Raw genomic sequence first — 12,828 nt, 5'->3', positions numbered from 1 at the left:
GTCCTCAGCCGGGTGTTCCCATTTGGAGCCCAAGAAGGTTCCAGTTGAGCCCAGGCACTTGGTTGGGGCTGATACGGGGTCTCAGGGGACCACGGGAGACCTCGTGCATCCAACAACCCCCATCGGGGAATCAGAAAGTACCTCACTGCTGCCCTGTACTAACTATCCCAAGGCACTAGAAATGACTAGAAAGTGAGAATGAGGGAGTTCCCTGGTGGTCCAGTGGTTAGGACTCGGCGTTTTCACTGCCGAGGCCCAGGTTCAATCCTTGGTCAGGAAACTAAGATCCCGCCAAAAAAAAAAAAAAAAAAAAAGAAAGAAATTGAGAGACTGTCCCTTCACCCCATCCTTACAGCCCAGTAGACATGAACAAAAGCAACTGGAAACCTGGCACCTGGCACTGACTTTGCCCTGGGAGCTCCTGGGCCTCAAACTAGCAGAAGAGGAATTCACATTTGTCCAGCACTTCAAAGATATCTCACTTAATCCTCATCACAACGCCATCAGATACCGTGGCAGATTTAAACAGGTCCGTGGGTCATTTGACACTCTTCGCATCAAGAGGTGGGGGCGATGCTCCCACTCCTAGAAATCTGGGTGGGCTCATGACTGCTCTGAATGCAACAGAAGTGATGCTGTGAGACTTCTAAGGCCAAGTCAGAAAAGGCCATGCAGCTTCCTCCTGGCTTTCTGGGACAAGTCAAAAAGAAGTCATGGCCATGCCGGGGAGTCACAGGTAGATGCCCTAGTTTACAGCCCAGCTGAGCTCCCAGACCATGGCCAGGAACAACTGGTAGCCGCGTGGGCGTGCCATCTTGGACATCCCTCAGATGGCTGCAGCCCCTGTTGATATCTGACTGTAACCCCCAAAGAGAACCACCTGGCTGAGCCCTTCCAAGAACTCCTGACCCACAGAATTGTGACCAAAATAAAACAGTTGTTTTAAGGGGCAAAGTAATTTGTTGATAAATTACCAATAAATCTGGGGTAATTTTTGTACCAAAACCAGATCCATAGTGAGGTTCCCACTTCACAGAAGAGGAAACTGAGGCTCAGAGGGGTTGAGTACCTTGTCCATGGTCACACGCCTGGTAAGTGGAAGAGTTAAGACTCAAACTCTGCCTCTCTAAATCCAAACCGTCTATCACAGCCCCTCCTCACATGCCCCCTGACATTTTCTCACTTCCTAGAAGGGAACATTCTTTTCAGAATCAATTAGTTTCCAAACCTGGCTGTGCATCAGCGTCAACTGTGGTGAGAGGTGAAGATAGAGATTTCCAGGTCCCACCCCAGGTCTAAGGAGTAAGGCCAGGACACTGCATTCTACGCTGACACCCCAGGTGATACTGAGACCATTGGTGAGTAAACCAACCAGCAGGCCCCGCTGCTCAGCCAGGTTATCATAGACAATTAGAGGGGACCAGCAAGCTTTTCTTCAAAATATACCCAGTGTTGGGACATCACTCACCACATGTGCTCATCTGAGTCAACTGAGACTTTCTTGATCTTACCATCTGAGAAGTCTTCTCCGGCCCCACACAACTAAGAGACAGAACCTAACGGTCATGTATCTGATCAATAAGCACATCGTAGCAAGGTGTGAGAACACCTTGCTAGACAACGTGGTCCCTCCAAGAACTTACAACTGAGCTGAGGAGATAAGGTGTAACCGAACAAACAAAGGATAAGTTTTGTGGCTGTGACGATAAGCACAAAGGCACCTGGTAGATTTCGACTTAAAGGTAGTCTGGGAGGGCTCTATGGAGGAGGTGTGCCTGGAGCTGGGCGTCAAGGTGAGCAAGGAGATCACTCCAGGTGGGGGATCCAGGAGCTGAGTCTCCCTCAGGGAGCAGAGCGGGCAAGAGGGTGTGGGTGGGCAGTGGGAAGCCTGGGGCTGCCGGGCAGGTGTGCTTGTGTCATATGGAAACCACTGTAGAGCAGGACCCGACTGGCGGTGGTCGGCGGGGAGTGGGAGTGGGAATTTGAGGCTTGATCCAGATTTTTATTTTCTCAGTTTCCAAAAGCTACTGTCATTAAAGATCAAGGACCACATTTCAGCTTTTCCTGAAAAGTAAAAGAAAACCATGTGCTTTTATTTCCCAGGGCATCAGCTAACATTTTCCCCAGGATGGTTTTTCAGGAGACGCTTGGGAGAATTTTCAAGGAAGAAAGATCCTTTGTTTCTGCCCTTTAGGAGCTTGAAATCTCATAGGGTCCACCAGAATGCCTAAAAGGAAAGAGAAAATTCCAAGTGCTGGCAAGGAGAATTCTCCTATTCAGTTCTGGGAATATAAATTGGCATGACCACTTTGGTTTTTTGTTTTGTTTTTTGCCTCACGGGCCCAGCCGCTCCGCAGCATGTGGGATCCTCCCGGACCGGGGCACAAACCCGCGTCCCCTGCATCGGCAGGCGGACCCTCAACCACTGCGCCACCAGGGAAGCCCTGATGCTGTGTTTTATTTTGATGTCTTAACCAGCAGAAACGTGTCCATCTATTCACTAGAAGGCATGTACATAAGTGTTCATAGCGGCACTATTAGGAATAGCCCCAAAGCAAAACCGCCCAAGTACCCATCAACAGGAGAATAGCAGAGAAATAAAATGTGGTGTGTTCATACCATGGACTAGTACACAGCAAAGAGAATAAGTGAACCATCCAGCACACACTATGGATGGATCTTATAAGCAAGAGGAGCCAGACACACACAAATTTCATAGTGTAGATTCCGTTTCTATAAAGTACCAAATCAGGCAACGCTAAATCACGCTATTAGAAGTTAGGTTAGCAGTTATCTCTGGGGCCATAGTACTTGGAAGGGGGCACGAGATGATTTCTGGGGTGCTGGTGATGTTTCCTGATCTGGGTACTGGATATATGGGTGTGTTCATCAAGCCCGACGCTAATGATCTGTGTGCTTTTCTGTACAGCTACTTTGCGTCAATAAAAACGAAATCATCACCATTGTCATCATCATCATCTAATGGGGAATGAAGGCAGAAGGCACAGAAGGGCCTCTGTGATAGAGTCGCGAAGAGATTTACATGGAGAGTGACAAAGAAACAAAGCCGAGGGACGTTCCGACATGGATAAGTTCAAGATGGACCCAGTGAAGTCAAGCAAAGTTGTCAGTGAAATCAGAGAGCAAGTTGCAGTTGCAGGAGTGCCTGACACACTCCACAGTGGCGGCTGGTCTAAGAGGCGATTACATCCAGCTGGTCCCCTCTCCAGACCTAGGCTAGGATTAGTTACAGAAGATGGATCACCTCACACACCTTTGGAGACAGGAGGCAGAATTCCCCCAAATAAGAGATGGTCTGAATCCTCATGGGGCCCCACCATTAAACATCTGCCCCTAGGGGCTTCCCTGGTGGCGCAGTGGTTGAGAGTCCGCCTGCCCATGCAGGGGGCACGGGTTTGTGCCCCGGTCCGGGAAGATCCCACATGCCGCGGAGCGGCTGGGCCCGTGAGCCATGGCCGCTGAGCCTGCGCGTCTGGAGCCTGTGCTCCGGGACGGGAGAGGCCACAACAGTGAGAGGCCCACGTACCGCAAAAAAAAAAAAAAAAAAAAAAATCTGCCCCAACACTCCATTCTCTCTGCTTACAAGATGTAAATCTTGATGCTGCTACCTTGAATTTTTATACAGTGGATTCCTTTGATTGGAATCACTTTGGGCAAAGGTGATTATACTCCATTAGCTGTCGGAATCAATTGAACAGCGAGCTTTCCTTCCTAAAGGAAAGGGCCAGTTTCCAGTACTTGGCTTACTGCAGAGCCCTGGAGGAATTCATTGAAGGGAGGCCCGATTTTAAACAGCATCACTTTTTGAAGAGACGTTAGGCATCCCTCCCACATTATTCAAGGATGGCATGAGAAAGGCAGGGCAGGACTGGGGGGAAAGGAGCTGTAAAAAAGAGCTGGAATCTTCGACCTATTCCCTTAAACAATCAATGCATGAAGGCCTGTCCTAGACAGCCAGTGAGACTAGCTAGAATGTCTACTTGGTAGTAGAGTGAGGTCCAGTGGTGACACTTCCTGGGTCTTACTCCAGATTTGTGTCACTCCAAGACATGCTCAGAGGCCAGCAAGGACACTTGCTAGGTCTCGGGTCTCCTGTGGTTTTTCCCACCTACACCCCCATCCTTACGTAGGAAACCCAGGCAAGAAGAAAGGTCTCCATCATGGTGTTCTTTCTCTGCATTGGGATGGCCTGTGATCCATCTTCCCAGGTTTCCTGAGGTTGGTGGCCATGATTCAGAAGCGTCTGGACCCATAATAAACCACCTCAGGGATGTGAATGTGTAATTATTGCATGGATTTAGTGTAATCTAAAACAGAGGATTCCAGCAAAGGCGGTCATATCATTTCATATACGTATTTGTATATATAAATGTCTTAGCTAGAGATACATAGTTTTGGTTTGAACCATCTGTTTCAGATTGCATTACTGTTCCCAAATCTTCATCCCACCTTATATCCATGCCCTTTGCCACGTGACTTTACAGTTCATCCCTCTAGAGGTGGAGTGGCCCCCCCCCACCCCATTGATGTCAGGCCACGAATGTCCTTCGGAGCAGGACTGGATCCAACCCACACTTACAGTCAAGCCCAGTCGGGCACAGTCTAGATCAGCTAACCACAGGGGATCCATAGACACGGATGTGAGAACTAAATGCTTACTGATGTCAACTGCTAAGTCTGGGGGTAGTAGCTCGTTATACAGCATAATTGCAGCAAGCGTGGACTGATATACCACTGAGCACTTTATTCCATCAATGCACAATCTGCCATCTAAAAGAACATCTCATCTCTCTCCCCTTACCCCCTGTTTTTTTTGACCGTGCTGTGCAGCATGTGCATTTTAGTTCCCAGAGCAGGGATTGAACCCACACCCCCTGCATTGGAAGCGTGGAGTCTTAACCACTGGACCGCCAGGGAAGTCCTTCCCCATACCCTTCTTAATTCTTCATAGATTTATCATAACCTGAAATGTTTATATATATATATATAAACATTTATATATATACATGTATATGTATATATATGTGTATATATATATATATATATATATATATATATATATATATATATGGCTCATGCACTTATTGTTTCTCAAGTAAAACAAAGTTTTATTATGGCCAAGGTACTGTTTTGTTCCCTGCTATAAACGCCCAAAGCCCTAGTAGGTGCGTGGTAGGTGTTAAATAATTATGTGCGGAATGGATGGATAGTCCTTTTTGCCTTCAATTAATATGCCTCTTGTCTAATTTGTGTTCCTCTGTGAAGCTCAATGACTTGGTGATAGGCAAAGTTGAGGAAGAAGAAAACATTTTGTGCAGAAAAAAAAATCTGTGAGCAGGAGATCACCGGATACTGTTCCTGATCAGGGGTGAGGGATTTTTTTTCCTCGAGGAGCCGCTCCCTGTGGTTAGGGCCCTCAGAAACCACAGCAGGCCTCCAGAACTGTGACAAGTCAGCAGGTGGCTTGGCCAGTGCCATCCAATGGAACCACGACACTGCTAAATTTCTGTGGCCCATCTCAGGGGCTGTCCTCAGCCTTAGGAGGTTTCTGTGTGTCAGTTCACCGGGGGGAACTTCAAAGGAACTGATGTGGCTTCCAAGAGCCATCAGGACATTTGACTCCCTGGCACTGGGCCAGCATCACACGTTAATTAAATTATATGGCAGAAACACCACAATGTCACGGTCAGACACTACAGCCGTCAAAGACTAACATTAGGTGCAGTATTTTATAGCACAGAGCAAAGTATACCTTTAAACAAATTTCCTTATCTTTCCCGGGTCGCCTCTTGCCTCTGGCTCTTTCGACGCTGCCCATGTGAAGAGCATCCCGGACAACTTTTTCTGAGGGTCCTTAAGACCCTCTCTGGCTTGTTAGATGCGGGGGTCGGGGATGTGGTTCCTGGGATCGTACCCACTTGCCCCGTCTGACCCTCAACTTGGGCCTGAAACGGGCCTTTGTGAGCCTGGAACACCCTGAGGGAGAAGGATGTATTCTTCCTGGCTTTGTCCCGAAAGTAAACGCTAGTTCTTTCTTCGAAGATGGTTCTATCAGCAGGGAAGCAACTAGCCAGGCTAGAAAATGGGGAGAAAAAGAAAAAAGGCTTTCCCTCCAAATGTCTTTTTAATAAGCACGGCTAGAAACTCTTCATGAGTGTGGAAACTGTCCAGGGGAAGCCCCCGGCTCCGAGCAGAGCTGAGCCAGGGCAATTCTCTCAGGCTGGGAAGGATTATGAAGCCACATTCTGGGTTTCCTCCGGCCTCTCTCGCGGTTACTGATGAAAACTAGGAGGCCATGAACTCAGGGCCAAATGACTCACGTGCAATCACCGAAGCAAAGCTGATACCAAATGTGTTTGTCTTGTCTCCCCAATACCTGTTAAGCACCTTCTATATGCCAGGCACTATTTTACTTGCTTTATCTCCATCAACTAACTTAATTCTCCCAACATTATGAAATCTGTTGTTTTATCTCCACCACCACCCCTCCATTTTATAGACAAGCAAAGTGAGACACGGAGAGCAATTGCCTAAGGCCACGCAGCTGGTCAAGTGGCGGAGCCAGGTTTGGAAGGAACCAAGGCAGCCTGGCTGCGCCCTACCAGCTACTGTGTTGCCTTGGCTATCGAATCCCATAAACCTCCCACGAGCCAAGAGCAATGATAAGGTGCTGGGGGCTATGGGGGGAGCACCCTGTACAAGCAATGTATCCATGAGGGCCTAAGTAACATTTAAAGATAAAGTTAAATTAATTCAGATCTTTGAAGGGGTTTTGAATTCTTTCCAAGGGTAGGAGTGTTGAATAAACATAGTGCTTTCAAAAACCTGCCTTCCTATATGGGTGTTCATTGTACTTGTTCTTTACATTTTTCTGTGGGTTGGGGATTTTTTTTCAAAATAAAATTTAAATGTTTTAAAAAGAATTAGCTTTGGGCTTCCCTGGGGGCACAGTGGTTAAGAATCTGCTTGCCAATGCAGGGAACATGGGTTCGAGCCCTGGTCCGGGAAGATCCCACATGCCGCGGAGCCACTAAGCCCGTGCGCCACAACTACTGAGCCCATGTGCCACAACTACTGAAGCCCACGCGCCTAGAGCCCGCGCTCCGCAACAAGAGAAGCCACCGCAATGAGAAGCCCGTGCACAGCAACGAAGAGCAGCCCCCGCTCGCCGCAAGTAGAGAAAGCCCACGCACAGCAACGAAGACTGAACGCAGCCATAAATAAATAAATAAAATAAATAAATTAAAAATAAATAAGTAAAAAGAATTAGCTTTAATGGACTATCTTGGGGGACTTCCCTGGTGTCCAGTGGTTAAGACTTCATGCTTCCACTGCAGGGGACACGGGTTCGATTCCTGGTCAGGGAACTAAGATCCTGCATGCTGCGGGGCGAGGCCAAAATTTTTCTAAAAAAGAAAATAGACTATGTTGGGGAGGGTAAGCAAGAAACCGGGAGCGGTGATTGCCTATAGGGAGGCAGCCTGGGTGGTTGAAGAAGGGTGTGGTGGGACTGCGGAGAGGCGCCCCTGGATATTCTCGGAATTTTGTGCCACAGGCAGGTGTTATCCGTAGCATCTGCTGTGCACGTGACATCGCCTGGGTGGAACCTCAGGAAAGAAAGCGCAGAACTCCCGGTTCCCAAGTCCCTATCCAGCAGGCTGGCTGCTCAGAGTGTGGGGGGATCTTTGGTTATCCAGCTGTAAGTGGAAAGTGGGCAGAAACACTCCATCCACTCTTTGGCTTGAAAAATATAAGCTTGAGGAGGAAAATCAAGGGCAGCTTTCTGCCGGCTTTAGGTGCTGTGAGCACAGGGAGGCTTTCAGCCGCATGGGGCTTAAGTGTCTCGGGGAGACTGTAGGTTCTCTAAGGAGGGGCCCAGAGCCTGGTAGCCTGGGGTCTCCCCCAGCCACCCCCAACAGTCGCAAGCACCGTGCTCAACAGACAGAGGGGGCTCTATGGAGTGCTTGTGGAATGAATGAGCCGTGCTCACCTTCGGACAGGGTCCATCTGGCCCAATACTCTCCCTGTAATATGTATGGGTACCTCTTGGGGCCTGGATGTCACACTTATCGCGCGTTAGCAGTGCTTCCCAGCCTTGACACACATAGAACGTGATGATATTTTTACGACGCACAAGGGTAAACAGCGACCACGTGTTCACAACGGCCGCACATGGCTGCTCAAGGCCTGAAGCTGCCCCCGCCCCTGCCAGACCCACCAGGCCACCCCAAGGGTCTGGCCCACTGGCAACCCCGTCACTCTTGGCAAGCTCTGGGTGGAGGGCTGCAGGGGCCATTCGCTGGCTGTCTGCAGCTAGCCACCTAGACGAGGAGAGGGCGGGCCGAGGGCACTGCTAAGGGGCAGCAGGCTTTCCTGGGGTTCGGGCTAGGTGCGAGGGTGTGCCCCGGGCTGGGGGGCGACGTGGGCCTGAGTGGTGGGCTGGACGGGGCAGGCTGCCAGCTCCAGCTGGCCCGCGGCCAGGAAGTCTGACTGAACTTGGGCCAGCCCTGTTGGCCCACAGACTCTGTAAGCTGAACTGCTCCAGCGCTCCTGGGCCTTTGTTTTCGCTTCCCCACCGCTCTCCCTTAGTGTTTAGGAATGTGCTTTGAAGGTTCCAGCGTGTTTCGCCTCTGCTTAGAGAAACCAAGAGCAGAGGCTGGGCGGAGGCCAGATGGCTGCAGGGAGGGCACCTGTGATCACACTGCGAGCGCCCCAAGGGGCAGGTGGAATCCAGGGGGCGCAGAGCGGGGGGGCGGGGGCACTTAAGCCAGCCCCGTTTCTCTGCTGGAAGACTGTTTCCAGTGCTACACCTTGGATAGTCTCGGGTTTATTTTGTTAAGGGAGGCGGGGTTCCCTTACCAGCTCCCCCAGAGAGCCTCCATTTATCCAGGAGCTTTTGGGGGGTAAGCTACACTCTCGTATTTGTCCAGAGCAAGAGAGAGAGCTGCAAGTAGTGCTCGAGCTAGAAAAGTTGCCTCCTCCATTCGCACGAGACTCACTTTCCTGGCCTGCCTTGGGAGACGCCGGCAGGCCCTCCGACGACAGCGTAGTGAAAGGCCCTGGTCCAGATGGCCTCTCTCGCACCTCCACCCCTGGGAGAGTGGCCTCATGTCCAGGCTGCCCTCCCGTAAACCTCGCTGTGGCCCTTCGAGGGGCCAGCTTCCTTCTTCCCCAGCCCCCTCGCCCACCGTCCTTCATGGCCTGTGTTACCCCCTACTCACCTGCTCGGGCCTTTGAGGGCTCCTAGCACTGTGGTCTCATAGGCCCAGCACAGCGCTTTGCACACAGCAAGCACTTAACAAATGCTATGTGACAAAAATACCTGGGCTCTGCAGTGACCAAGATCACCCTGGGTCCCTCTCTAACCAGAAGTCCTCTTCCTCCTCTGATTCCCAGAGCAGGGAGCTCTGGGTTCTGGTCCTACTTTTGCCACTGATGTGTCACCTTGAGCTAGCATTGTCACGCTCTGAACCGATTTCTTCAGCTGGACGAAATGGGGGCTCAGTCAAAGCCCTGGCGGCTATGCTCTGAGATCTGCGCGCACTCCTGTTTTCCCAGCTGTTGCTTTAAGCCCTGGTCTGGCCATTTCCGTCCTGCCAGGGCTCAGGTCTTAGTGGGGTCCCTGGCCTTCCGCTGAGGATGCTTCCTCTGCTTTTCCACGGTCCGTTTAGCTTCACAACATACACACCTGGTCCTTGGGCTCCTGACACGTCTGCTCCTTTCTGCCCTCACAGCCATCTATACAGCTCTGGCTCCCACGTGCGACGGGGCCGTGGCACATGAGCAATAACTCCAATGCCACAAGGGCACCCGAGTCATTTTTCTGCAGCTAGCATTGTCTGTTTGGAGCTACGGAAGACCTCCCTCCTGCCTGGTGGTGACACAGGCCCTGTTTAGTTATGTGTGGGCTCTGGAATTTTTTTTCTTCCTCATTTCCATGTCTCCTTGATTTCAGCACGAGAGTTAAACGTGCACTCAGAGGCTCTGCTGAGGACAAACAGAGAGTGATCCGACGGGTCCCTTCCTGTCTCTCTCAGAAGATTCACTTTCTCTGCCCAGGTAATGACCTCCTCCCCGCCACCCCACCCCACCCCACCCCAGCTTCCTCTCAGCCTTTGTATATTTAGTGCACGTTGCCCTGGATAGAGTTTAATTAGGCACCAATGCACCCAGGGGCAAGGACCCAGGACCCCTCTCGGGCTGAGCAAATGGGGCCCAGCCCAGGCGCAGGAGCCTGCAGCCAGCCTCCCCCCTGGCTGGTAAGTGATGGGCTGCCAGCAGGTAGAGGAGGCTGTCCATTCTCAGCTAATGATCGCCTTAGGCGCCAAGTGATGGAATATCCAGGCGGGCTGGCGAGCTGCAGGGTGCGGCCAGGGACAATTGTATGGACCAGTTTAACAGGGCTGGGGTGGGGGGGGGGGAGGAATGGCAGAAGGAAAGCTCCGTGCGTGCGTGTGCTTGCGTGTGCTTGCGTGTGCTTGCGTGTGTGTGTGTGTGTGTCCTGGTCTCTTTTCTCTCTCCTCCCCGCTGCCTTTCCCTCGTTCTTGCTCTCGCTTTCGGTTTTCTGTTCTGTTTCTAGCCCACGCGAGTTGAAATTAGAAAGGTCTCTGCATTCGCTTATTTGTTTTAATAAAGATAGCATTTTTAAGCAGCATATTTGCAGCAATTGAGTGCTGAACTAAACACCAAGCCAACTAAATGTGTTGGGGGAAATGAAAAGTCAGTTTACAAGAAACATATAATTAATACGTTCTCTGACTTTCCCTAAGCCTTTGTCTGGCTGAGGACAAGACAGAGGGACCATGATCAACTTTAATAAAATGAAAGATGGTATTGAGGCAAAAGGAGAACAGAAAAGTTTGGAGTAGGAAACAGTCCTCGAGAGGGGATTCTTGGGTTAATAATAAATGTTTTTAAAAAATGAATCTTTTCTTGCCTTATGTTTAGTCAACAGCCATTTTCTCCTTCTAACTACAAAGGCTCCAGAAGGCTCTAGTTTGTACTGTACCTGTTAACAGTCACTGAAGCTGAGACCTGGAGGGGGTAGGGGGAAGGTGGTACAAGGCACGGGCAGGAGATGCATGGGACTTTCCAGAGGTTGATATACCCAGGATAATGGAAATTACTATTGCACAACACCAGAATCTTCACGTGGCCTGACTTCCAATAAACTGTTCCCCTCCTCACCCCTTGGAGAAAGTGAAATGAGACATTAGACTTTCAATAAATCTCATATGGTGATGATCAATCAAAACCCAGAGGAGAAGTCCAATTTATAGAAACTGTATCTGCTTCATTGGGCGGCTGAAACCAAGGAGCTGATAAGAACACTGTGCTCGCCTTTGATGTGTGAAGTTGCCCCAGAATGACAAATGCCAAAAAAAAAAAAAAACCAAACAAACAACAACCCAAACACTGCCTGTACACATGGGGGCTTTTCAAAGGGAGAGGGTGCTCGGGAGAGGCCCATGCCACTGCAGATCACTGTAGCGAAGCACATGTACAGGCCACATAAAAACGATTTATTTTTATTATCTTTTGGCTATTTTAAGTTGGCCTTTCCATCTTTCCTGTTTGTATTTATCGCAAATGAAGTTTATTTGCTGAATTAACTTTTAATGGATCCCCTACTTTATTCTTCAAAGTTGGCTTCTAGGACTTGGGCCTTTTTAGTCCGGACCCCTCTCGCCTTTGTGAGCAGCTCTCAGCCCTCACCCCCATTCCAATCCTGGAGGTGAAGGACTCTGCCTCTGTTAACTCCTTGCCTGCTGGTCTTTTCTCTGTAGCTACTAATCACCTCCTTTTGATCATTGCCAAGTTCTCAGGTTGAAGGAAGGAGAAAGGACCTCTTGACCATTCTGGCTGGCTTTCCACATGAGCCTGAAAATGTCGACAAATTTGAAACATCTGCCGGTCTGCTTTGGTCTGATTGCTAAAATATGCCGACCCCAAGCCGCCTCCCCCCGCCCCTTTTAATCTGTTTCATATTCACAAATTAAGCATTTAGTCTGGGTAATAAATCAGGGCGGTTTACGAGGCTCACACGAGACAAACAAGCGAGTAGGGCGCAACACAAGCCCCTGGAAGCGGCGTGCGCGGAGCTGCCAGGAGTCGGGAGCTCCACGCGCTCGAACGCGGAGAGCAGCCCTGGCGCGCCCTGACATGCCGCCAGCACCCACACTTTGGCTGGGCCCACACCCTCCAACCTTCCGCGCGAACCCGCGGCGCCCGGCCCGCCCCAGCTCTGGGCAACTCGGCGCCCCCGCCCCGCCAGGGAGGGGCCATTGGCAAAGGCGACAGCCTCAGCCGGCACACACCCTGTGGTGGGCCCATTAAGCCTCTCCCAGCCGAGAAGCCGAGAAAGCTGGATGCCCCTCCCCCACCTCTTCCATCCGGCTGGGCTCAGCCTTAAAGATCCCAGGCCCACAGTCGCAAGCGGTACGAAGGATCCCCCTCCACATCCACGAGTGACCTCCACTGAGCCTGGGCTCGAGGCACCGCCACCTTCCCCCCCCCCCAATCTCCCCGCGTTGCCTCCTCCCAGGTTTTGGTCCCAGCAGCCACAAAGCTACTTTCCGATTCAAAAGGGGCGGGGGCGGGGGAAGGGCTCTCCTTTAGAGTGCATCAAGGCTTAAGAGAGGCATGGGGAGGGGAGCAAAGGCACAAACAGGGCTCAGGGCCCCGCTGCAGAGACCCCCGTCCGGGCTTTAGCGACCACCCAAACTCAGGGGGCTTCAACCTGTGCGTTTCCCGCCCTCCCCTGTGCATCAGGGAGAAGCGGACCTGGACCGGGGGGCTCGGACCAGT

General features: G+C 51.0%; 1 protein-coding gene across 2 annotated transcripts in view; it reads right to left on the bottom strand.

Moving 5' to 3' along the window:
• BCOR (BCL6 corepressor) overlaps positions 1-12,828 on the bottom strand; it is a 114,580-nt gene that overhangs the window by 72,036 nt on the left and 29,716 nt on the right. The window lies entirely within an intron of this gene.

The sequence above is a fragment of the Mesoplodon densirostris genome, chromosome X, assembly GCF_025265405.1.
Source record: "Mesoplodon densirostris isolate mMesDen1 chromosome X, mMesDen1 primary haplotype, whole genome shotgun sequence".
NCBI lineage: Eukaryota > Metazoa > Chordata > Mammalia > Artiodactyla > Ziphiidae > Mesoplodon > Mesoplodon densirostris.
This window is presented reverse-complemented; position numbering and strand designations above follow the sequence as displayed.